Source organism: Arabidopsis thaliana, chromosome 4, assembly GCF_000001735.4.
Source record: "Arabidopsis thaliana chromosome 4, partial sequence".
Taxonomy (NCBI): Eukaryota; Viridiplantae; Streptophyta; class Magnoliopsida; order Brassicales; family Brassicaceae; genus Arabidopsis; species Arabidopsis thaliana.
Window position 1 is genome coordinate 3,726,093 of NC_003075.7, and position 22,711 is coordinate 3,748,803.

The 22,711-nt window shown below is 40.0% G+C and overlaps 8 pseudogenes across 8 annotated transcripts; 4 read left to right on the plus strand and 4 right to left on the minus strand.

Annotated features, from left to right (window-relative positions):
• Positions 1-857: 857 nt before the first annotated feature.
• AT4G06613 lies at positions 858-2,753 on the plus strand (annotated as a pseudogene; the record flags this gene model as incomplete). The annotated part of the gene is made up of 1 exon: positions 858-2,753.
• A 1,181-nt stretch (positions 2,754-3,934) lies between these two features.
• On the plus strand, positions 3,935-5,143 carry AT4G06614 (annotated as a pseudogene; the record flags this gene model as incomplete). Its single annotated transcript has 1 exon — positions 3,935-5,143.
• A 658-nt stretch (positions 5,144-5,801) lies between these two features.
• AT4G06616 lies at positions 5,802-6,395 on the plus strand (annotated as a pseudogene; the record flags this gene model as incomplete). Its single annotated transcript has 1 exon — positions 5,802-6,395.
• A 376-nt stretch (positions 6,396-6,771) lies between these two features.
• Positions 6,772-7,221, plus strand: AT4G06618 (annotated as a pseudogene; the record flags this gene model as incomplete). Its single annotated transcript has 1 exon — positions 6,772-7,221.
• Positions 7,222-8,194: 973 nt separating this feature from the next.
• On the minus strand, positions 8,195-9,944 carry AT4G06620 (annotated as a pseudogene; the record flags this gene model as incomplete). The annotated part of the gene is made up of 1 exon: positions 8,195-9,944.
• Positions 9,945-10,577: 633 nt separating this feature from the next.
• On the minus strand, positions 10,578-11,975 carry AT4G06622 (annotated as a pseudogene; the record flags this gene model as incomplete). Its single annotated transcript has 1 exon — positions 10,578-11,975.
• Positions 11,976-13,349: 1,374 nt separating this feature from the next.
• On the minus strand, positions 13,350-15,209 carry AT4G06624 (annotated as a pseudogene; the record flags this gene model as incomplete). The annotated part of the gene is made up of 1 exon: positions 13,350-15,209.
• A 1,151-nt stretch (positions 15,210-16,360) lies between these two features.
• AT4G06626 lies at positions 16,361-22,035 on the minus strand (annotated as a pseudogene; the record flags this gene model as incomplete). The annotated part of the gene is made up of 1 exon: positions 16,361-22,035.
• Between the last annotated feature and the right edge of the window lie 676 nt (positions 22,036-22,711).

Consider the following 22,711-nt stretch of genomic DNA (forward strand, 5'->3'; position numbering starts at 1 on the left):
ATCTTCAACATCCGTTCGATTTTCTTCTTGTTCTATATTCTTCTTGTTCGATCGATCTTCAACATACGTTCATCATCAATATTCAAGGTAAGTTCTTGTGTCTTTACACTAATGAAATCGAATAATTTTTTTGAAAGGGCAAAGGAGTATGTTTATCAAATTGAATGATAAAAGATCATTTTTTTTCTCTGTTGGAGGCATAGACACACATATATTATCTTGATTAGAAGATTTAGGGTTTTTATAGAAACTTGATCGGCCAATTCTCCATCTCTAAATCTTTTTCTCTCTTTAGTCTCTCTGCTTCTTTCTCATGTTGCACGGATACTCAAAAAGACAATGATCTTTCTAGTTTTGAATCTTAATTTAAAGTCAATTTGCTGAAGAATAAATAAAGAAATGTCTCAACAACACATCATCTTGTCTTGAATTGTGACATTATGCGTTGTTTGTTTTGTATACATCATCTTGTCAAAACAAGCATGGCATTTTGAATATATCCCATTTATTAAAGACTCAATAATTTTTAGAATATATTTTGAGTATAAACATGTAACCGTACGTGTTGCTAAACTTGCTATTGTCCATCTATAATATGAAAAGTATCAATTTAAACATTACTGTTTTTATATAGTCTTTAGTTCATATAGTATTTGATTAGGTAGAGAAGAAAAAAAAACAGATGGATAAATAAAAAAATTGTCGACAATAGAAAGATGAGTAGTACTAGTAGCTTGATAACTTTGTTTATCTTATGCTGATGGGTGAATTTATTATCATGGTTAACTTGTTTCCATTGTATGTGTTATTCTTTTTATTGTTAATGTGTTTGTTTGTTGTCATGTCTTTAATTGCAGATGGATTCTCTATCATATGAAAACAACAATGAAGACATTCTTGGTGAAGAGATTGATGGAGACAAAGATGGTCCACCTCCCTCTTCAGTTAGAGGTAAAAGAACAAAATCTCAGAGATCAAGCTCTAGTATTCCAGTCAAACAGAGGAAAAGGCCAGCTCATAGAGCTGTTGTGTGGAAGCATTTTGATCAAAAGCCAAACAATCTAGCGTTAAGCAACTGTCGCTATTGTAAAACAGAGATTGGATGCGACTCGGTTAAAAGTGGAACAAGTGAAATGACCAATCACATCAAAAGGTGCAAGTTATTCAAGATGTATGAAGAGAGTGATAAACAGAAAATCATAGCTGGTGATAGCAGTGGTGTAATGACAGCAATCAAGTATAATAAATGGCTGTTTAGAAGATCTGTTAATGAGATGTTAGTGCTTTGTGAGCTGCCTTTTGCATTCGTGGAGTCATTGGGGTTTAGGAGATTCTGTGCTAACAATCTCCCAATGTATCAGCTTCATTGTAGGACGACAGCTACTAAAGATTGTTATGGATTGTATTTGCAAGAGAAAGCTGCTTTGAAAGAGTTGTTTGGTAAGCAAAAACAGAGAGTCTCATTGACAACAGATATATGGGTAGCTAGGACAACTGCGTGTAGTTACATGGTGGTGACAGCTCACTAGGTTGATAATGATTGGAAGTTGCAGAAACAAATTATCAGCTTCAAACCCGTCCTTCATCACAAGGGAGATACAATAGCTACACATTTGATCGGCTGTTTAGATGAATGGGATATCAAGAAGGTCTTCACAGTCACAGTAGATAATGCAAAAGGTAATGACAAAGCTTTGCGGTTGTTCATAGATAATTTGATATTGCGAGATCCTGATGCACTAGTCAAATATGGTGACTATCTTCACATGCGTTGTTGTGCTCACATCTTGAATTTGATAGTCAAAAATGGGCTAGCTAAGGCTAAGCATAGTATAATGGCTATTCGGAATGCAATCAAGTACGTGAGGTCATCGGGTGATAGACTCAAGTCTTTTAAATCGAGGGTTGAGTCAGGAAATGCAACTAGAGGAAGCTTATGTCTTGATGTTGTCACTAGATGGAATTCCACCTATCTTATGCTCACAGCTGCGATCAAGTGTAGGGGTGCATTTGAAAAAATGTTGGCTGAAGATAAGTTGTACAATGAGTACTTCATGGAGAAAGATGAGGATAATGAGGATGAGGATGATGAGAGTGACGAAATAGATGAGAATGCAAGAAAACGTGTTGGTCCTCCAACATTTGTTAGTTGGGAAGAAGTGCAAAGGTTATGTAAGTTTCTGAAAATCTTTTTCAATTGCACTCTTTCTTTTTCGGCATCTAAATCAGTGACATCAACTATTTGCTACAATGAGATTGTGAACATTGAGAGAAATCTGATTAGGCTTGCAATTAACGGCGGTACACTATTAACGACAGAAGCTATGGCGATGCGAGCTAAATTTGAGAAATACTGGGATGGTCTTATCAACATGAATCCGCTTGTGATCATTGCAAGTGTTTTTGATCCGAGGAACAAAATGCAATTTGCAAGTTTATGTTTTGACAAGCTCTATGGGAAAGATAGCTTGGAAGCTAATCATCTTAGATCGGGGATTAAGGATGTGATGAGGAAGCTATATGAGGAGTATGTGGCGAGGCTGAGCACATCTTCTCAAGCTGATAGTGGTGGTGCAACAAGAAGTGATCATGGCGAAGCAGCAGATGTTAGTGCCTTGTTTGATTTGACGGATGATGATGGTTATGAGAGGATGGATTCTTTGTACTTTGAGATAGTAGCAGAGACTGCAAATGAAGTAGCTAGTAGTGAACTTGACATGTACTTGCTTGAGAAACCTGTGCCAAGCACTTGATCCTTGAATTAGAGTTCGAAATTGAGGTACACATTATCTTATCTTTTACTCTTTAATCGTCTGTCTCAGTTTAGTCTTTCTCATTAACATTATCTTATTTTATTGTCTAACAGACAAGGTGACAAACACAAATGATTTTTTGAACAACAAACTCTCTCTCTTTTGGGGTCAGGAGAACAATGACAACATGCCAAATGATTCCCTTTGACTTACGTGCAAAGTCACAGGCCTATAATGGATCATTGTTTTATTGTCATTTCTGTCGAGATACATGTTTTTGGAACAATTTATGTATCTCTTGTATTTCATTTCGGTTAAGTTATTGAGTTGTTGTTGTATACTCATGATGGATGCTCTGAATTGATTAACTTTTTGTAAGCGTGATTTTAATCGAATTGGTTCACTTTTTGTTAGTTAGATTTGTGTCTTGATAATGTAGAAAACCGATTAAACCGAATGTAAATACCCGAATAAAACGGGTCCGAACCGAACCGAATTATTATTCGGAATAGGATTCAATTTCCGAATAAACCGGAAAACCGAAAAACCGAACCCGAATTAACCGGTCGGACACAAATCTCAGGCCTAGGAAACACCACCAATGGGGCACACCACCAAATGTTCAACATTGGGGAACACCACCAAATGCACAACATTGGCGAACACCACCAAATGCTCAACATTGGGGGATACAATCAAATGCTTCCCAGTGAAATAGTCCACCAAATGCTCAACAATGGGGCACACAACCAACTGAGTCGCAATGGAATTTACCGCAAAATAATCCACAATGGAATTCATCACCAAATGCTTCACATTATGGTCTTTAACCAAACTTTCAATCTTCGGGTCCACCATCAAATGTTCAACAAGGGCGTAATACACCTAATTTTTAACAAAGAAGCTCATCTGTTTAAGGGACACTCAACAAGAAGGATTAGAAAGACATAGACGAGGAGGTCTGTTTAATATATGGGGAACCTTGCAGGGAGCAAATAGATTCAAAAGACGAAAATTAGTTTTTTCTAATCGATTCTATTCTTGTTTATGTTAAAAAATATTTTATGATTTTTCTTAGTTTTTCTTTATGGCTTTTCTTAGTTTTTTCCGCATTTGGTGTAATTATATATTGTAAGTTCACTTATGGCTAATAACATTTTCACTATCTCATAAAATTTCAGGTTTTTCGTATATGTTAGTTGGGATCATAAGGAAAAAATAATCTACGTTACGAAGAAAGAGCTGAATTGTGGAATTTAGAAGATGAGTAATTTGAGGAGTTAATAATTCAGCCAACTTTGAGTTACCATGATCAATATTTCGAAAGAGCACCAATGCAAATTGATGGAGGTATAGGATGGAGAAATATTTGGCATCGACTACAATAAGATGTTGTTGCTTGTCTTCAGTTATTACGAATGTCACTCACAGCATTCACAACATTGTGCAGTCTGTTACAAACAAATTACAATCTATAACCAACACTATATATAAGCATTGAAAAAAATGTTGCTATGTTTTTACAAATAAGTAGGCACAATGAAGTTCAAAGAGATGTTGGTTTGAGATTTGGACGAAATCAAGAGACCGTGAAGAGAAAATTTGGGGAAGGTTTTACAACAACTGAATTATTAGCATCTAATTATATTAGAACTCCAACAACTCAAGATTTACATCTAATTACTGAGAGACTTGAAGTATATTGAAGATATTGACTTTATTTTAGTGGATTTATTGGAGCTATGGATGGGACTCATGTTTGTGTAAAAGTGAAGCCTAAATTACAAGGAATGTATTGGAATTGACACGATAATGCATCTTTGAGCATCATGACAATATGTGATTTGAATATGTTATTCATATATATTTGAAATTGAGCATCGAGATCATATGTCACGACACGTTTTTCTATCAAGAGGTAGAATTGTGAAGTATCATATGTCGTAATTCTATTCTAGACCACTTCCAAGAAATAAGAAAGAACTATTTGATCGATGTCATGCGTCATTATGTTTAGTAATCGTGAGAACTCTTGGAGTTTGGAAGAAGAAATGGAGAATTTTTTATGATTTCCCAAGATGTAGTATTCAAGTACAAAAGAGAGTGGTAATGGCTACAATGAGATTTCATAATTTTATCAAATTTTCAAAATTTTCAGATGCAGATTTTACAGAAGTAATGATAGAGGCTGGAATAAACGATACAGATTGGGAGCCTAAGTTAGATGATATAGAAGCAAATGAAGTAGTAGATGGAGAACTTATTCCACAAATAAGAGACAATATTGCAGACATGTTGTGGGAAAATCAAAATACTCGTTCATATTATTTTGTCATGTATTATTTTTCTTGTATTTTTGATAGTTATTGTTTCACTTAATTACAGAAATAAAATAATTTTTATAAAATTCTAAACTCAATTATTTAAATTATCTTATATTTAAGGTTTGTAAAAAAAAATATTAAAACAATCGTTAACTAAACACAAAACTATAACTTTTACTTCATACTAATAATAATATCAGTAATCTATTTTAATTTTCAAAATGTATACTTATAATATATTTGTACAGCTAATTGCGGTTTTCACCATTAAACTATTTGTATTGTACCACATATCGTTTTTACCATTAATACATTGTTCAGTACTGTGTGTTTCGCACTAATCGCACTTGTTCCACATACTTCGTTTTAGTCAAGCGCATCGTAAAAAACCCGCACCGCGCTTCTATAACCGCTTGTCCCGCAGTCTCTGAAAAACTGATACCATTCAAAGCCTAATTAATTTTGTGTGATGGTTTTAGATAGTTTACCCGCACTATATGTAGGGGTGTCAAAATGGGTAACCCAACTCAACTCAACTCATAATCAAATGAGTTGAGAGTTAAATGAGTTATGGGTTGACCCAACTCATTTTGTTATATGGATTGGGTCAACCCATAACTCATTTAATTTGACGGGTTGAAATGTTAAATGGGTTAACCCATTTAAGTAATAATTTAATTAATTATTATTATAAAACAATAATAAATAATTATTAATTCATTATCATCAAACTATAAATATTTACGGATTCCACTTTTTACGGATTTACGTTTTCGGAAGGAAAATTACGGGTTTATATTTTTGGTGGAAAATCACAGGTTTACGTTTTTGGCGGGAAAACGGGTTTACGTTTTTGGCGGGAAAATTACAAGTTTTAGTTTTTTGGTGGGAAAATTGTAGGTTTACGTTTTCGGAGGAAAAATTACGGGTTTATATTTTTGGCGGGAAAATCACGGGTTTACGTTTTTGGCGGGAAAATCACTGGTTTATGTTTTTGGCGGGAAAATTACAGGTATAAGTTTTTTGGCGGGAAAATTACAGGTTTACGTTTTTGGAGGGAAAATTACGGGTTTACGTTTTTGACGGGAAAATCACGGGTTTACGTTTTTGGCGGGAAATTCACGGGTTTACGTTTTTGGCGGGAAAATTACGGGTTTACGTTTTTGGCGGGAAAATCACGGGCTTACGTTTTTGGCGGGACAATCACGGGTTTACGTTTTTGCGGAAAAATCACGGGTTTATGTTTTTTGGTGGAAAAATTACGAGTTTACTATTTCTCAATTTCATCGCTTGTATATTTAAGAAATTTGGAAAAATATTAATTTTATTAAATTGGTTTAGATGTGTTGGTTAAACTTAAATTGACATTGGTTTAGAGATTTTAGTTGGTTTAACTCTATTTTACAAAACTTGATGGGTTAATTGGGTAAACCATTGAAACCATTAACCATTACAATCCAAGTCATTTTACTCATCAAACCAATTGACTCAATAACTCATTTGACTCATCAACTCATTTGAGTCAAAATTTTCAACTTATTAGGGTTCATTGGTTGAGTTGAGTTGAGTTGACCCATGAATTTTGACTCATTTTTACACCCCTAACTATATGTAAGATAAAATGATTATTAAATATATTATAGTAAATTACAAAATTTACTGTATTATTATTTAAAATCTAAAATGTACATATGTTATGTAATGTAACATATCTTTTTATTATATATGTTATGTAAATGTCAAAATATTCCGTAATTCGTAATTGGATATTACACGAAAATTTGCAGTTTGGTTGTATACTTGAGACACGGGTGAAGGAAAGAAGAGCAGATAGCATTTTTAGATCAGTTTTTCGAGATTGGTCTCTCATATCAAATTATGATTTTACTCGGCTGGGAAGAATTTGGGTAGTGTGGAGTCCAAAAGTCCGCTTGACACCATGTTTTACAAGTAGTTAAATGATTACTTGCTCAGTTCTGCTTGAGGGAATGGAGGAGGAGTTCTTTGTTTCTTTCGTCTATGCATCTAATTTTGTGGATGACAGGAAGGAGTTATGGGCAGATATGAAAAATCACTATGACTCACCCATGTTTAGAAATAAACCTTGGATGATCTATGGTAATATGATCCTGGTTAGAATCACAGTCCCTTGAATACACTTCGTGTGGTTGATTGTAAGATGATAAGATTGTCCAGGAACAGTCTGCGGATTGACTGTATGATGGTGATGGTGATGGCGATCGAGTATCAGATCCTGATGGTGCGATCTAGTAGATTTGGTGACAGTGATGATGATGACGCGATCGAGTAGATTTGTTGATATGATGCTGCGATAGAGTGATTTTGGTGAAGTGATGATATGATGCTGCGATAGAGTGATTTTGATGAAGTGATGATATGATGCTACGATAGAGTGGTTTTGGTGAACTGATGGTATGATGTTGCGATAGAGTGATTTTGGTGAACTGATGGTATGATGCTGCGATAGAGTGGTTTTGGTGAACTGATGGTATGATGTTGCGATAGAGTGGTTTTGGTGAAGTGATGATATGGAGATGAGATCGAGTATGGTGATGGAATGGGGATCGAGTAGAACTTCCAAAGGATGTGAAAGACCTTTGAACTTCCGAGCTTGATCGTGCTTGGATATGACACACCAAAAGCATTCACAAGATGAGATCGTGATATTACACACTCAAACTCAAGATCAAACGAATTCAGAAAGAGATTTGATAAGAAAAAAAGTTTGATGATTTGATTACAAGGAGAAGAAGAGATTATAAAGAAGAAGAAGAGTCTAGGGAAGATGTAAAGTCGTCATAGGGAAAGAAAAACGAAATAAACACACAAAGACTAAATTCAAATAAAATGGGCTTCTCCTTGGCAATGGGCTGCGAGACAACAATGGGCTGATGTGGTCGAGTGTGTGGGCTTGCCTCATTAAAAACCTCTCTTGGAAAACCCAATGGGACAAAACCAAGAGGAGGGAAAAAGAGTGCAAGTCACACACCTCCATTGTTGTCGCTTAAACCGCTTGAATCACAACCAACGTGGTTTGACAAGCATCTTGTTTAAGACTGCCCTCAATGTGTTGTAGAAGTGTAGTGATATCTTGATTTAGTAGTCTAGTCTTCGATCTTGTCATTGGACCATTAAGAACATGCATTGCTTCCTTTTTTGTAGCTCCAAGCAGTTCATCTTCATGTTGGGTCGAGTAGTCCATCGAGTCATTAGATTCAAGCTCCCTCAAGTCTTCAACAGCATGCTTGATCGAGTGGTTGATAACTTTCCCTCCTTCAAACTGCTCCTTAGCTCCATGATCCAAGCTTGTCATTATCTCATCAGCTCCATGATCCAAGCTTGTCATTATCACATCATCCTCTCCCAGTTGAAAAGGATTTGACCTCAAATCTGTGTTGTCTGCAATAAAAGGAATAAGGTCAGCAACATTAAAACTATTACTCACATTATACTTACCTTGCAAATCCAAAGAGTAGGCATTGTTGTTGATCCTCTTGAGCACTTTAAAGGGTCCGTCTATCCTTGACATAAGTTTGGACTTTCTCTCTTTAGGAAAACGTTCTTTTCGGAGATGAATCCAAACCAAGTCTCCCTCGTTGAAGATGACTTCCTTTCTACTCTTGTTGGCGTGCTTAGCATACTGTTTTGTTTTCTCTTCAATGTTCTTCTTGGCCTGCTCATGAATCTGTTGCACCAATTCTGCCTTCTTCTTTCCATCTAGACTGACTCTTTCACTCAAAGGCAAAGGCATTCAATCCAAAGGAGTAGTAGGATTGAACCCATAAACGATTTGAAAAGGCGAAAATTTAGAGGCAGAATGCATAGAGTGATTATATGCAAATTCAACATGAGGTAGACAGTCCTCCCAAGTCTTTAGATTCTTTTTAATCAATGCACGCAAGAGTGTAGACAATGTCCTATTAACGACCTCAGTTTGCCCATCAGTTTGCGGATGACAAGTAGTAGAAAACAACAACTTAGTTCCTAGCTTAGACCAAAGAGTTTTCCAAAAATAACTAAGAAACTTAGTGTCTCTATCTGATACTATGGTCTTAGGCATGCCATGCAAACGAACAACTTCCCTAAAGAACAGATTGGCTATATGTATGGCATCATCAGTTTTATGACAAGGGATGAAATGTGCCATTTTAGAAAATCTATCAACAACCACAAAAATCGAGTCCTTACCTGTCCTGGTCCTTGGCAAACCTACTACAAAGTCCATAGAAATATCATTCCAAGGATGCGAAGGAATAGGAAGAGGAGTATACAAACCGTGGGGTTGTGACTTAGCCTTAGCTTGTTTACATGTTCGACACCTTTCACATATTCTCTCCACGTCTCTTTTCATATGCGGCCAGTGAAAGTGATCTTGCATTACTTTAAGAGTTTTTGAGACTCCAAAGTGTCCCATTAAGCCTCCACCATGTGCTTCCCTTATAAACAGCTCTCTCAAAGACGAATTAGGAATACACAAACGGTTATCATAAAACAAGAACCCGTCATGTCTATAATATTTTCCAAATGCAAACTTTTCACAAGATGAATATATCTTTTCAAAATCAGAATCATTTGCATAAAGAGATTTTATATGCTCAAAACCGAGTAACTTAGCATCAAGAGATGAGAGAAGAACATACCTCCTTGACAATGCATCAGCAACTACATTGTCCTTACCTTTCTTATATTTGATGACATAAGGAAATGTCTCAATGAATTCAACCCACCTTGCATGCCTCTTGTTGAGCTTCTGTTGTCCTTTAAGATGCTTCAAGGACTCATGGTCTGTGTGAATGACAAACTCCTTAGGCCAGAGGTAATGTTGCCACGTTTGTAATTGATAATAGGTTTTTCAGTCAATTATCCTAAAACACCAATCATGTCGTTGTAGTATTTTAGGTTGTCAATCCAAATGGGTGTGATGCTAACAATCAAGATGTGATCAGAAGTCACTAAGTCAAGCCAAGCAATAACAGGTTTTGGTGTGTTCTAGCAATCCTAAGTGAACAAGCAGGAAACAGAAAATCAAACAGAAACAGTAAAACACTCGACCAACACAGCTCTTTGCAGAGCCCTGGGTGAGGTCGAGTGACAGGTCGAGTAACAGACAGAAAATGAAACAAAGATACTCGACTGCACAGTCTGTTGCCAGACAACTGGGTGGTCGAGTATCAGGTCGAGTAACAGTAAAGAATTGCAGAAACTAAGCAACAGGTGACAGGATGCAGTAAACAGCAGTAGAGTAAACAATAAAATCAATCAGACAAAGAATTCCTAAGGATGGGGTAATTGAGTAGTTTCGTTTCCTCAGTTTACAGGTGATTGACATGCTCAACAAATTAACCCTAGACAACAAGTTCGTTAACCAAATCTAAGTGCCACCGCAACAGAGACTCTCAAGCTAACCTAGTCCCAGACTCAATCACCATTGACGAGAGCTAACCTAACAGGCATTACGAATCAACAAGTTAAAGCCAAAACGCTCCCTGCAACCAATACCTTGGTACAGGGTCACGAATCTCTGGAATTAGTGGTTCAGGCATTTCATCGAACACCTTTTGGGCGCGGAAATGTCTGGGCTCAAATTCCAGTTGATCAGAAAGTAATAGGCATTAAGAACAACTAATCCAGAAGGGATCTATCAATCAATACTCAATCACCTAGCATACTGAGAATTCTACACTACTCTAACCCATCCTCAGAAACCTATTCACTACTCAGACATCATGACAGAAAGCATAAACGTTGAACAGGTTGAAGACATGATAACAGCAGTATGATAACAGAATGAATAACAGTAAACGAAAATCAAGAACAGAAACTGAATATTGAATACTGAATAGATAAAGAGAAATCCGGATTACAAAAAGTCTAGAACACAAGGTCTGCGGAAATAAAAACTAGGTAAAAAACTACTCCATTCGAAAATGAGAAGTACATGCTACTTATAGCCAAATATCCCGAAACCCTAATACTCAAAACGACGAAGTATTTGGACGGGTTAAGAACTGTACTCGACCAACGTGGTCGAGTGAGAGCTCGAGTGAATAGCTGGAGTCTTCTTTTCTTCCTTGTGCTCGAGTGTCTGGTTGAGTGCGGAATGAAGAAGGCTCTGAAGCTTGTCATCGAGTATGCAGTCGAGTGGTGTGATGGAGATACTCGACCTCTAGGTAGAGTGAGGAGGTCGAGTGGTTGTCTGATGATGGAGGTGAAGACACTCGACCTCAAGGTCGAGTGAAGTGATCGAGTGACCGTGTGGTGATGGAGATGATGGCACTCGACCTCGGGGTCGAGTGGTGAGGTGAAGTGGTGATGTGCTCTACTCGACCTGGTTGTCGAGTGGTCTCTTGAGATCTTGAAGCTCCTACTCGACCTCTGGGTCGAGTGGTTTGTCATGATCAGGTCTGCTTCTTCCAGATAGCTCGTCAACAGCTCCAAATCACCTGAAATCAACGCAAATATGCAACATGCATGCAAAACTATCCTAAACATGCAAAGTGATGACAAATGATGTGAAATGGTATAAAACAGTGATGATATGATGCTAAAGTGATGACAAATGGATGCTCAAAACATGCAAAATACACACTTATCAACTCCCCCAAACTTAGTCTTTGCTTGCCCTCAAGCAAACAATCAAGAACAAGCTGGAGGTGAGGTTTGAAAGCGGGGACTCAGAGCCAAAGCACTAGATAAACCAGATGAAATCAATGTCCAAGTTGAAAGTTCTAAGCTGCAAGATCGAATTCTACTTAAAAACGTTAGCCATGCCTCATTAATCAATCAATCCGACTCATATGCTCGACCTACATAAGTTTTCAAATCCACCAATCCCTTTAACATTCATTAGTTCTGGAACGTGAATCAAGCAATGCATCATCAAAGAACTCATTTGGCTAAGGTAAAAGGTCAAGAGACAAAGATGGTCCCTTACAGAATAGGCTTTAGTAACAGGGGATCTCTCAAAAAATGATTAAGCTTTAGTAGAATGCTAAAGGTAAGTCCCAATCTATGCATACAGAGATAAGATCCCATCTACCCAGAGTACATCAAATGAAGCTCTAATGGTAATCCCATCTCCAATCCCAATACAAGAACTAAACTCTACCCTTTGCATTCATGAATCTTTTAAGCCCTTTTTCTAATCATTCTTTTCTTTTCTCTTAACTCTAGGCGAAGCTTCAACACTTTGATATATCTAGCGGATTTGGATTTCTTTAACAACTAAGGTTCCTGTTTTTAACATTTTAAAACCAAGGGCTTTTGTCCATCTTCAATAGCTAACAAGAACTCTTTCTTTTCTTTACAAATCCCAAAACCTTTACTAGACTTTTTCTGCTTTTTTAGCTTACTTCACCTAGAGTCCTTTACCTTTTCTCATCAATGAATCAACCTCCCCCTTTTTTTTTCTTTTAAACACATCCCAACCCAAAGTATAAGCACCCACCTAGTCCTATCTAGTCCGAAAAATGCGAACTAGAACTACATGAGACACTATCTCTATCGTTACGAACCTAACACTTTCTACCAAGCTTAATCGGAATAAGACCTCACAGACACTCACAAGTGATATAGGGCTTGAAAGAAAGTCTAGGTTTGGGTTTGGGTTAACTGCTCTACTAAGGAGAGTCAGCTACTTGGATTAACAAGAGTGATCAAAATGAATAAGAGAATCCAAGTATTTTAGGGTATCCATGAGTTCAAATTTGATGCAGACATGATAATTAAAGATCAGATTCAGGTTCAAATTGATAGGGAATGGTATCAGATCATGACAGTGTGGTCGAATAGAGCAATCTAGGCATGGTTCAGTTTTATTTCAAATTCATTGACTACGCAACAGACAACTAGCAACGAGGGCACTGAGTTTATCAGGTGAATCAAAATGCTTACAAGGCTATCTCATCATCATCCCCTATGCATATGCAACAATCCTAAATGAAACACTCTAGACTCGATCCTAAATGTGATGCAACTACATGAACATTCTTTTTTTTTTTGTAGAATCATTTTCTGAAATTTTTCAAAATTTTTTTTTTCGGTTTTTCTATGCCTTAGATGAATGCAGACTCAAAATTATACACAATGCAACACACACTTCCTGAGCCCTCCCCCAAACTTAAATCACACAGTCCACTGTGTGAATAAACTTGGAAGAGAGTACTCAGGACAAATCCAATCACAGAAACAAAAAAGGAAGAAACAAATCACAACAGACGGTATAATACAATGGTGAAGTGAGGCGCTTACCTTAGTCGAAGAATGAACGTAGTTGCTCGTCAATGGCTGCCTGCGATTGCTCCCAGGCCATAGACGAACCTCCTTGTTCTGTATCAGCTCCAGCAGATGGGTACTCGACCTCATCAGCTCTGTGGCGGCCAGCACCGCTCTGAGGAAACTTGACCTCTCTCCTTCTGCTGCGGCCAGCACCGCGGTCGAGTGATCTCCTCGAGTGAATGAGGCGTGATCTGCTGCTAGATCGAGTGAGTGTAGCCTTCCTTCTTCTCTTGTGTTCCCGGGATTCGAATGACGAATGCCTAGCCTGGACATGTGGGACTCTCTGCTCGCTAAGCTCAGGCCTGTGCGTAGGTGCATTAATTCTCCTCGATGGCATTTCCATAGGAGGTTGTACCTGTGGAATAGCAGTGGTGGAGGAAGAGCAACTCAGCTTGTCTGTCAGAAGCTTGAAACACTTGGCGATCAGCCTGTCCTGCTTCTTGCACCACTTCTGCAATTTACTGTTATTCTTATGAGCTTCAGTCAAGCTCTTGCTCTGCCTCGCTGGAGGTACATGTTCAGCAAAGTGATACATGCTAGTGTCGAACTTTACTGCTCCATCTTCATCCATCCCATCCGAAGCAGCTTCTTCAAGAAGATCGTCCTCATCTAATGGTGGAGCGTTCTCATAGTAGAGGCGTCCAATCTCAGGCCTAAAATCAATGTTATCTCTCTCGATTATCCGTGTGACCTCAGGGCTAGGGAGAAGGATGTTAGCTCTCCTGTCTGTAGAGTGCTCAAACCTGAACCTGTGGAAATCGTCAACCATTGCAAACTCCAGGAATTCGCAGTGACGTAGGTGCTCGATATCCATTGCTCGTGGCTCGAGTCCAGCAGAAATGAGTGGGACTCCACAAGCTATCAGAATAGGTGTCACCACGCCACCTATGCACAGAGCGCCTCGTGCTCTCTTGCGGTTATTGCTGACCGCCCAGTTTTTGTATCCACACAGATGGATCAGAAGAAGTATAGAGAGAGGTGTGTTATTGACTTCACCCTGGAGGGACATGCCATTTTTAGTTTGGCGGAGAGTTCCTTTGAGGGCCATTGCGATCATCTCCATATCAGAGTTAGTGACAGTCCCTGTAATCTCTCGGGAGTAGAGTACGTTGGCTACAGAACGCTGGAAGTACCTGATGACAGGGCTGCGTATCTGATTGCTCTTTGACCTGGAAGCATTCAACGGTACAGAGCTGCCGATGGTGATCCACAAGTCTTTCAACTCTTCTCTTTCATACTTTGGCTTAGATCCCGTTCCACTGGGAAAATCAAACAATCCTTCCAATCGCTTGATTGATAACCTGTACTCATGACCATACACAGAAAATCGCAAGAATCCCAATCCTTCACAATCCAACTCATCAGAGGTCATACCTTGGTAGAGCTCTACTTGTAGTGTGGAGAGGAATTGTATTGTCTCATCTTCATATGCTACATACAGATAAGCCATCAAAGTGTCCAGATGACAACTTTGGTACAGGTGCTGAACATCTTCCAACAATCCGAGTTGTGCAAGTGAGGTCGAGCAAGGATACCTCGTGCTACTGAACTCATTCAGCTTGAAAAGCCTAACATATTCCTCAGCAGGCAATATGTCGGGCTTGTGCAGAAGTTTGGTAGCTCTGCGAGTCTGTTCAGGCATGTACTCGTCCTCCAGATCTTCGTCTATAAGCTCATACCTCTCTCTCATCGTTCTCTTTCCTCGGGCTATCTCAGCTTTCCTTCTGAAACTTTCGTATTCTCTCTGTTCTCTCTCTGGCCTTGAAGATGACGATTCTGTCTCATCCATGTTGTAGTCAGGATCAACAGAAGAACTGCCACTGTAATTGCTCATGATTCTCCTGTAGGGATTTAGAACTCAAAGCTCAAATGTCAATAGGTTAGTCTCAAAGATAGCAATGAAACAAAATTATTGTCAATAGGCAATGAAACAGATTGAAAAGGTCGAGTACAATTCCGTACTCGAGTAACCTGAGCTGTTCCTGAGCTTAGATGAAATGGATCGAGTATCTTCTCAGAGGTCGAGTTGTGGTGCTTCAGTGGGTCGAGTGAATCGTAGAGATAGAGTGAATCGTGAAAGCTAGTGGTCGAGTAGCTTCTCTGAAGTTGGAAGGCTCTACTGAGTTCACGAACAAGAAGCCGAGTATAATATTGCAGGGGTCGAGTGCTTTTAGGAGGTCGAGTGATTTCTTGAAGTCGGCTAGGACGGCGTCGGTCGAGTGCCTCGACGAGACCGGGAAGCGAGGTCGATCGGTTTCTTTTGAAAGAGATGACGGTTGATGCGAATGAATTGGTCGAGTATATGGAAGGAATCGAGTGAAGTGGTTTGGTCGGTTGACGGAGTGGATGGGCTGGTGACGGCGCGAGGGAGTGGTCGAGTGAATTTCTCAGTGGTCGAGTAGCTCTTTGGGCGGCGATTTGTGGTGTAGGGAGATTAGAGTGTCGGCGGTGAAATGAAAAGTGGAAGGTCGAGTGGATTTGGAGTGGTCGAGTAGCGCTTCAAAATGAGTGGTCTAGGTTGAGTTTTAGATTCTCTCTCTAGCTTATCCTCAGCGCGTGGTCCACACACTGTTGATTGAGAAAATTTCTTTGCAGAAAACCTACTGTAAACTGTAGGAGATTTCTGCAGGTCTCTGTAGCTTCTGTTGGTCGAGTAAAATGATGATTTAAAATTTTTGGGTTTTAAACATCACATATGCTCGACCAATGTACTCGAGTGCAGGGTCTCAGGTGCAACAGAAAATTTTCAAAATTTTGTACTCCAACGGGCTGTACACTCGATCTCCAGGTCTTCGACAGAGTAAAAGTTTTAAATTTTTACTCTATCTCCGCGTTGTTCTCTTGTCTCTGAAAACCACAAACACAACTAAAACAAATCAAAAATATCAAGAAGGTAAAAATTATTTACAAGGATAGTCATGGGACTTCCTCCCAAGTGAGCTTGTTTAAAGTCATTAGCTTGACTCCTTTACTCCTTTAATCATCAAGAAGCTCCTGGAGATGAACCGATGTCACCTCTGGAAGGATTTGGTCCGCTAAGTATTTCTTGAGCCTTTGACCATTTACTGTAAAATCTCCACTCTTACCAGCTAGAGTGACTGCTCCATAAGGACGGACCTCAGTGATGTAGAAGGGGCCAGACCATCTGGATTTAAGTTTTCCTGGAAAGAGTTTCAAGCGAGAGTTGAATAGCAGCACCTGATCACCAACCTGGAAATCTTTAGTGATGATCTTCTTGTCATGGAAAAGCTTGGTTCTCTCTTTGTAGATTTTAGAACTTTCATAAGCTTCTAGACGGATCTCATCGAGGTCACTGAGTTGGATCAATCGCTTCTCCTCAGCAGTTTTTATGTCAAAGTTCAGAAGTTTTATCGCCCACATTGCTTTGTACTCGAGCTCAACGGGTAGATGACATGATTTTCCATAGAGAAGATTGAAAGGAGTTGTACCTATGGGGGTCTTGAAAGCTGTCCTGTAAGCCCATAATGCATCATCTAGCTTTGCAGACCAGTCTTTCCTTGTAATCCCAACAGTCTTTTCCAGAATTGTTTTTATCTCCCTATTGGAGATCTCAACCTGCCCGCTTGTATGTGGATGATAAGGAGTGGCTACCTTGTGCTTTACCCCATGCTTCTTCAAGAGGTTCTCAAAAACCTTGTTGATGAAATGCTTTCCGCCATCACTAATTACTACCCTGGGAACTCCAAATCTTGGGAAGATTATGGTTTTGAACAACTTCAGCACAACTTTTGCATCGTTGGTAGGACTAGCAATAGCTTCGACCCACTTTGATACGTAGTCTACGGCGACCAGTATATATTTATTACCGTATGAAGATGGGAATGGACCCATAAAATCAATCCCCCATACATCAAAGATCTCAACTTCCAAGATTGGATTCTGAGGCATCTCATTTCTTCTATTGATGTTGCCTTTTCTCTGGCATGAATCACACTTTGAAACAAACTCCTGAGCATCCTTAAACATTGTTGGCCACCAAAAGCCTGCTTGAAGAATCTTGGACACTGTCTTGAACGTCGCAAAGTGACCACCATATGCTGAGCCATGGCAATGCAGCAGGATACCTTCCGCTTCATCTTCTGAGACACATCTCCTGTAGATCTTATCTTTACAGAGAGTGTAAAGATAAGGCTCATCCCAGTAGTAATGGTGTATGTCTCTGAAAAACTTCTTCCTTTCATAACTTGTCAGGTTGGGAGGCTCTACCCCGCATGCCAAGTAATTGACGTGATCAGCATACCATGGAGATTCTCCTTCAACAGCACTCAGTTGGTGGAACTCTTTCCCACTGTAGCTTTTTCCGAAGAACTCTACAACCATGAGCTGTTCTTCTGGCATTGAATCGTCTATCGGAAGTGGTTCTTCAATTCTCATCCTCGACAGATGGTCCGCTGCGCCATTTTCAATGCCTTTCTTATCTACTATCTCCATGTCAAACTCTTGCAATAAAAGTATCCATCTTAACAGTCTTAGTTTAGTATCCTTCGTGGCATACAGATGCCTCAAAGCTGCATGGTCTGTGTAGACAGTTACCTTTGATCCAACCAAATAGCTTCTGAACTTCTCAAATGCGAATACAACAGCTAGAAGCTCCTTCTCAGTTGTTGCATATCTTCCCTGAGCGTCATCCAACGTTCGGCTGGCGTAATATATGACATGAAGCTTCTTGTCTATTTTCTGGCCTAAAACAGCTCCTACTGCGTAATCTGATGCATCACACATGATTTCAAATGGATAATCCCAATTAGGCGCTCGAACAACCGGAGCAGATACCAAAGCGTCCATTGATGGTTTGAAAGGATTTGAGGCAGTCATCATCGAATTCAAATTCGGTTTCCTTGCACAATAGTCTGGTTAACGGTCTGGCTATCTTGGAGAAGTCTTTAATGAATCTTCTATAGAATCCAGCATGACCAAGGAAGCTTCTGATGTCCTTCACCGTTTTTGGTGGCTGCAGCTGCATCATCACTTCAACTTTTCCTTTGTCAACCTCTATACCCTTCTCTGATATCTTGTGGCCCAATACTATGCCTTCCTTCACCATGAAATGACACTTTTCCCAATTGAGAACAAGATTCGTCTCTTCGCACCTAGTCAATACCCTGCCAAGATTCAACAAACATGAGGAGAAAGAGGGGCCATAGACCGAAAAATCGTCCATGAAAACCTCCACCATCTCCTCGATTAAGTCTGAAAATATAGAGGTCATACACCTCTGAAATGTTGCAGGAGCATTGCATAAACCAAATGGCATTCTTTTATAGGCAAAAGTTCCATAAGGACACGTGAAAGTGGTTTTTTCTTGATCATTAGGGTGAATTGGTATTTGAAAGAAACCACTGTATCCATCAAGAAAGCAATAATATGGATGATTAGCCAAACGTTCAAGCATTTGGTCAATGAATGGTAAAGGAAAATGATCTTTCCTAGATGCAGCGTTCAACTTCCTATAATCTATGCACATTCTATGACCAGTTATAGTTCTAGTAGGGATCAGTTCATCTTTTTCATTTTTGACAACAGTCATTCCACCCTTTTTAGGGACGCAATGCACTGGAGAAACCCAAGTACTATCAGAGATAGGGTAGATAACACCAGCATCAAGCAGTTTCAAAATTTCTTTTTTCACTACTTCTTTCAAATTGGGATTTAACCTCCTCTGTGGTTCAATGCTGGAATAGGATTCGTTTTCAAGATGGTTCAAATTTCCCTTAATGTCGGATAACGAATAACCAATTGCTCTCCTATACTTTCTAAGCTCAGATAATAGCAGGTTCACTTCATCACTATTTAACTCAGCATTAATGATCACAGGGTAAGTAGAGTTTGGACCAAGGAACGCGTACCTTAGACCTTTTGGAAGCGGTTTGAGATCAACCTTTGGTGCCTTAAGTTCAGACCAGTCATCTGAAGTTGGAATGATCGGCTCCCTAGGTTCGTCGGTAGACAAGGTCGAGTGGTTGCTTGAGTACGTCCTCGAGAGTGCAGGTTGAACTCGAGTTGACCCTTCTTCGCTTATTACCATTACCTCTGTTGCTGGTCCATTCAATTCCTCAAAGGGTTCCGATTCTTCCATCGCTTTATGGGAGTCTAACAGCTTCTGGTATCCCAATGTTTCCAAATGCAGAAACCCATCTTCACCACTTTTGGTTAAAGCACTGTTAAGATGATCTTCTTCTGCCAGCTCTTCCAGTAACTCATCAGCTAACTGATCCATTTCTTCGATCCAAAAGAGTTGCCCTTCTATGGTAGGCTTCTTCATCGCGTCTTTGACATCAAAGGTCATTCTAAAGTCTTTGCCAAGGTTCAGATCAATCTTCCCTTTCTTGACATCAATCATAGCTCCTGCAGTGGCTAAGAAAGGTCTCCCTAGAATCAACGGGTCCTTGGGCTCTTCATCCATCTCCAGGACTACAAAGTCAGTTGGTATCTCCACAGCACCGATCCTGATTGGGAGGTTTTCGAGCAAACCATGAGGAATCCTTACTGATCTGTCAGCTAGGATGAGGGATATATTGCAGGACTTGTATTGAGTGAACCCCAATCTTTTGGCGACAGATAGCGGCATGAGACTGACTGATGCTCCTAAATCGCATAGGCATCTGTTGAAAGCCAATGGACCTAAAGAGCACGGTAGAGTGAACGAACCAGGATCACTAAGCTTCTTAGGAATGATCTTCTTCTGTATGATAGCGCTGCATTCATGACTCAATACCACCATCCCTTGCACTTCTTGAATTCTCTCCACAATCAAGTCTTTCAGAAACTTGTGAGAGTCTGGGATTAGCGCTAGGGCGTCAACAAGAGGTATCCGCAACTCAACCTCCTTAATGTTCTTGGCAAACATAGCTCTATATTTGTCTGCCAACGCTTTCTTGTGACGGCCAGGAAATGGAAGCTGCGGTTTGTAGGGAGGAGGGACAAAGACCTTTTCTTTGTTTTTGACAACAACTGGCCTTGGAGCAGTTGGTGATGCTGCTGGGATGACAGGTCGAGTGGTCGGTCGAGTAATGCTGTCAAGTGGTTGCTCGAGTGGCTGGTCGAGTGGTTTGTCAGCTTGATCTTTCTCGAGACTTAAATCCTCCCCATCTTGATCTTCACTGTCCTCAGTGACCGTGTTGGGTTCCTCCCTAGTTGGAAGTGCTTTTCCACTACGCAAGGTGATAGCATGAGCATATTCTTTTGGATTCTGAACTACTTTGCCTGGTAGTTGGCTTGTCTGTTTTGGAGCTGAAGAAGATGCAGAATGTCCCTCTAAGTAACGGACTTTGGTATTCAGTGTTTCCATCTTAACATTGAGATCATTGTAGCTACAGTCCAGCTTGTTATGTAACTCAGATATCTTCTTTGCCATCTCCATGGAGCCAGAGGCTTGCCCGTGAAGTAGCTGTTGTAGCATCTATTTCATATCAGCGTCAGCAGCAGCAGGACCTTGGCTTTGCTGAGGTGCAAACCCTGGTGGTGGTGGTTGCTGGTAATTTCCCTGGAATTGCTGCTTAGGACCGAAAACCTTGGTTGTAGGGAACAAAAGGTTTGTTCTGACTTTGTTGTTGCTGTGGAGGATACACCTGATCCTGAGGGTTAGCAACGTTGGTGCTGCGGTAGGAAAGGTTGGGGTTGTTGGTTTTGAAGTTGTTGTATCCTTTGTAGCCACCCTGGTTGTTGTTGATGTAGCTTACTTCTTCCAACTGGTTACCCTCCCCATCTTGGACTTGATATTGCTCGTCATCAACAAGGAAGTGCACATGCTTCTGCTGGCTAAAAAGAATCTTGTCCAGCTTGTCATTCAGCGCTTTGATCTCCTTCCTGTGTTTGTCATCAGAGTCAGCTGTTCCTCTGACGGTCCTATCACAGTCTTCGTTGTAATTTCCATCTGATTGAGCAAGGTTCTCAACCAATTCCCAGCCTTCTTCAACATCCTTGTTCTGAAAATTCCCATTGCTGGCGGTATCCAGAAGCATTCTGATGCGTGGTAGGACTCCTCTGTAAAGAGTGCTGAGCAGAGAGGCTTTAGTAAAGCCATGATGAGGGCATTGGTTGGTGTAACCCTTGAAACGCTCCCATGCTTCACAGAAGCTTTCACCAGTCTTCTGTGAGAAACCAGAAATCTCATTTCTGAGTCTTGCAGTTCTGGCATTGTAGAAGAACTTTGACAGAAAAGCCTTCTTACAATCATCCCAGGTGGTGATTGAGTCATGGGGCAGATTCTTCTCCCAGATATGTGCTTTGTCACCCAAGGAAAATGGGAACAAACGGAGCTTGAATCCATCTTCACTGACACCATTGATCTTCGTTAGGTTGCAGAGCCTATCGAATTCATCAAGGTGGTCGAGTGGATCCTCCATTGGCAAACCATGGAATTTGTTCCCCTGAATCATCAAGATGAGACCACTCTTAATCTCGAAGTTGTTATTCTGGATAGCAGGAGGTGCGATTCCCTTCCTCTGACGGTGATCACGTGGTGCATCTCCAGCACCAATGTTGGCATGGCCATTTTGCTGATTCTGTTCTTCAGCCATAACGAGTGGTTGCTGAGGTACAGGGTTGACTGTGGTTCTCCTTTTTCTGATTTCGCGGGCTGTGCGGTTGATATTGTCGTTGAAAAGGAGGTTCTGGTTGCCTGTTGATCGAGTTCGCATACAGTAGAGGTGTACCTGGATCAAGAAGACAACAAGAAAAACACACAGTTAGTAACTAAAAAGAAAATTGAAAAAGAACTTGATCTAAGCAAGTCTGAAATCTCAAATGTAACAAACAAACACCCAATTGGCAACGGCGCCAAATTGATAATAGGTTTTTCAGTCAATTATCCTAAAACACCAATCATGTCGTTGTAGTATTTTAGGTTGTCAATCCAAATGGGTGTGATGCTAACAATCAAGATGTGATCAGAAGTCACTAAGTCAAGCCAAGCAATAACAGGTTTTGGTGTGTTCTAGCAATCCTAAGTGAACAAGCAGGAAACAGAAAATCAAACAGAAACAGTAAAACACTCGACCAACACAGCTCTTTGTAGAGCCCTGGGTGAGGTCGAGTGACAGGTCGAGTAACAGACAGAAAATGAAACAAAGATACTCGACTGCACAGTCTGTTGCCAGACAACTGGGTGGTCGAGTATCAGGTCGAGTAACAGTAAAGAATTGCAGAAACTAAGCAACAGGTGACAGGATGCAGTAAACAGCAGTAGAGTACACAATAAAATCAATCAGACAAAGAATTCCTAAGGATGGGGTAATTGAGTAGTTTCGTTTCCTCAGTTTACAGGTGATTGACATGCTCAACAAATTAACCCTAGACAACAAGTTCGTTAACCAA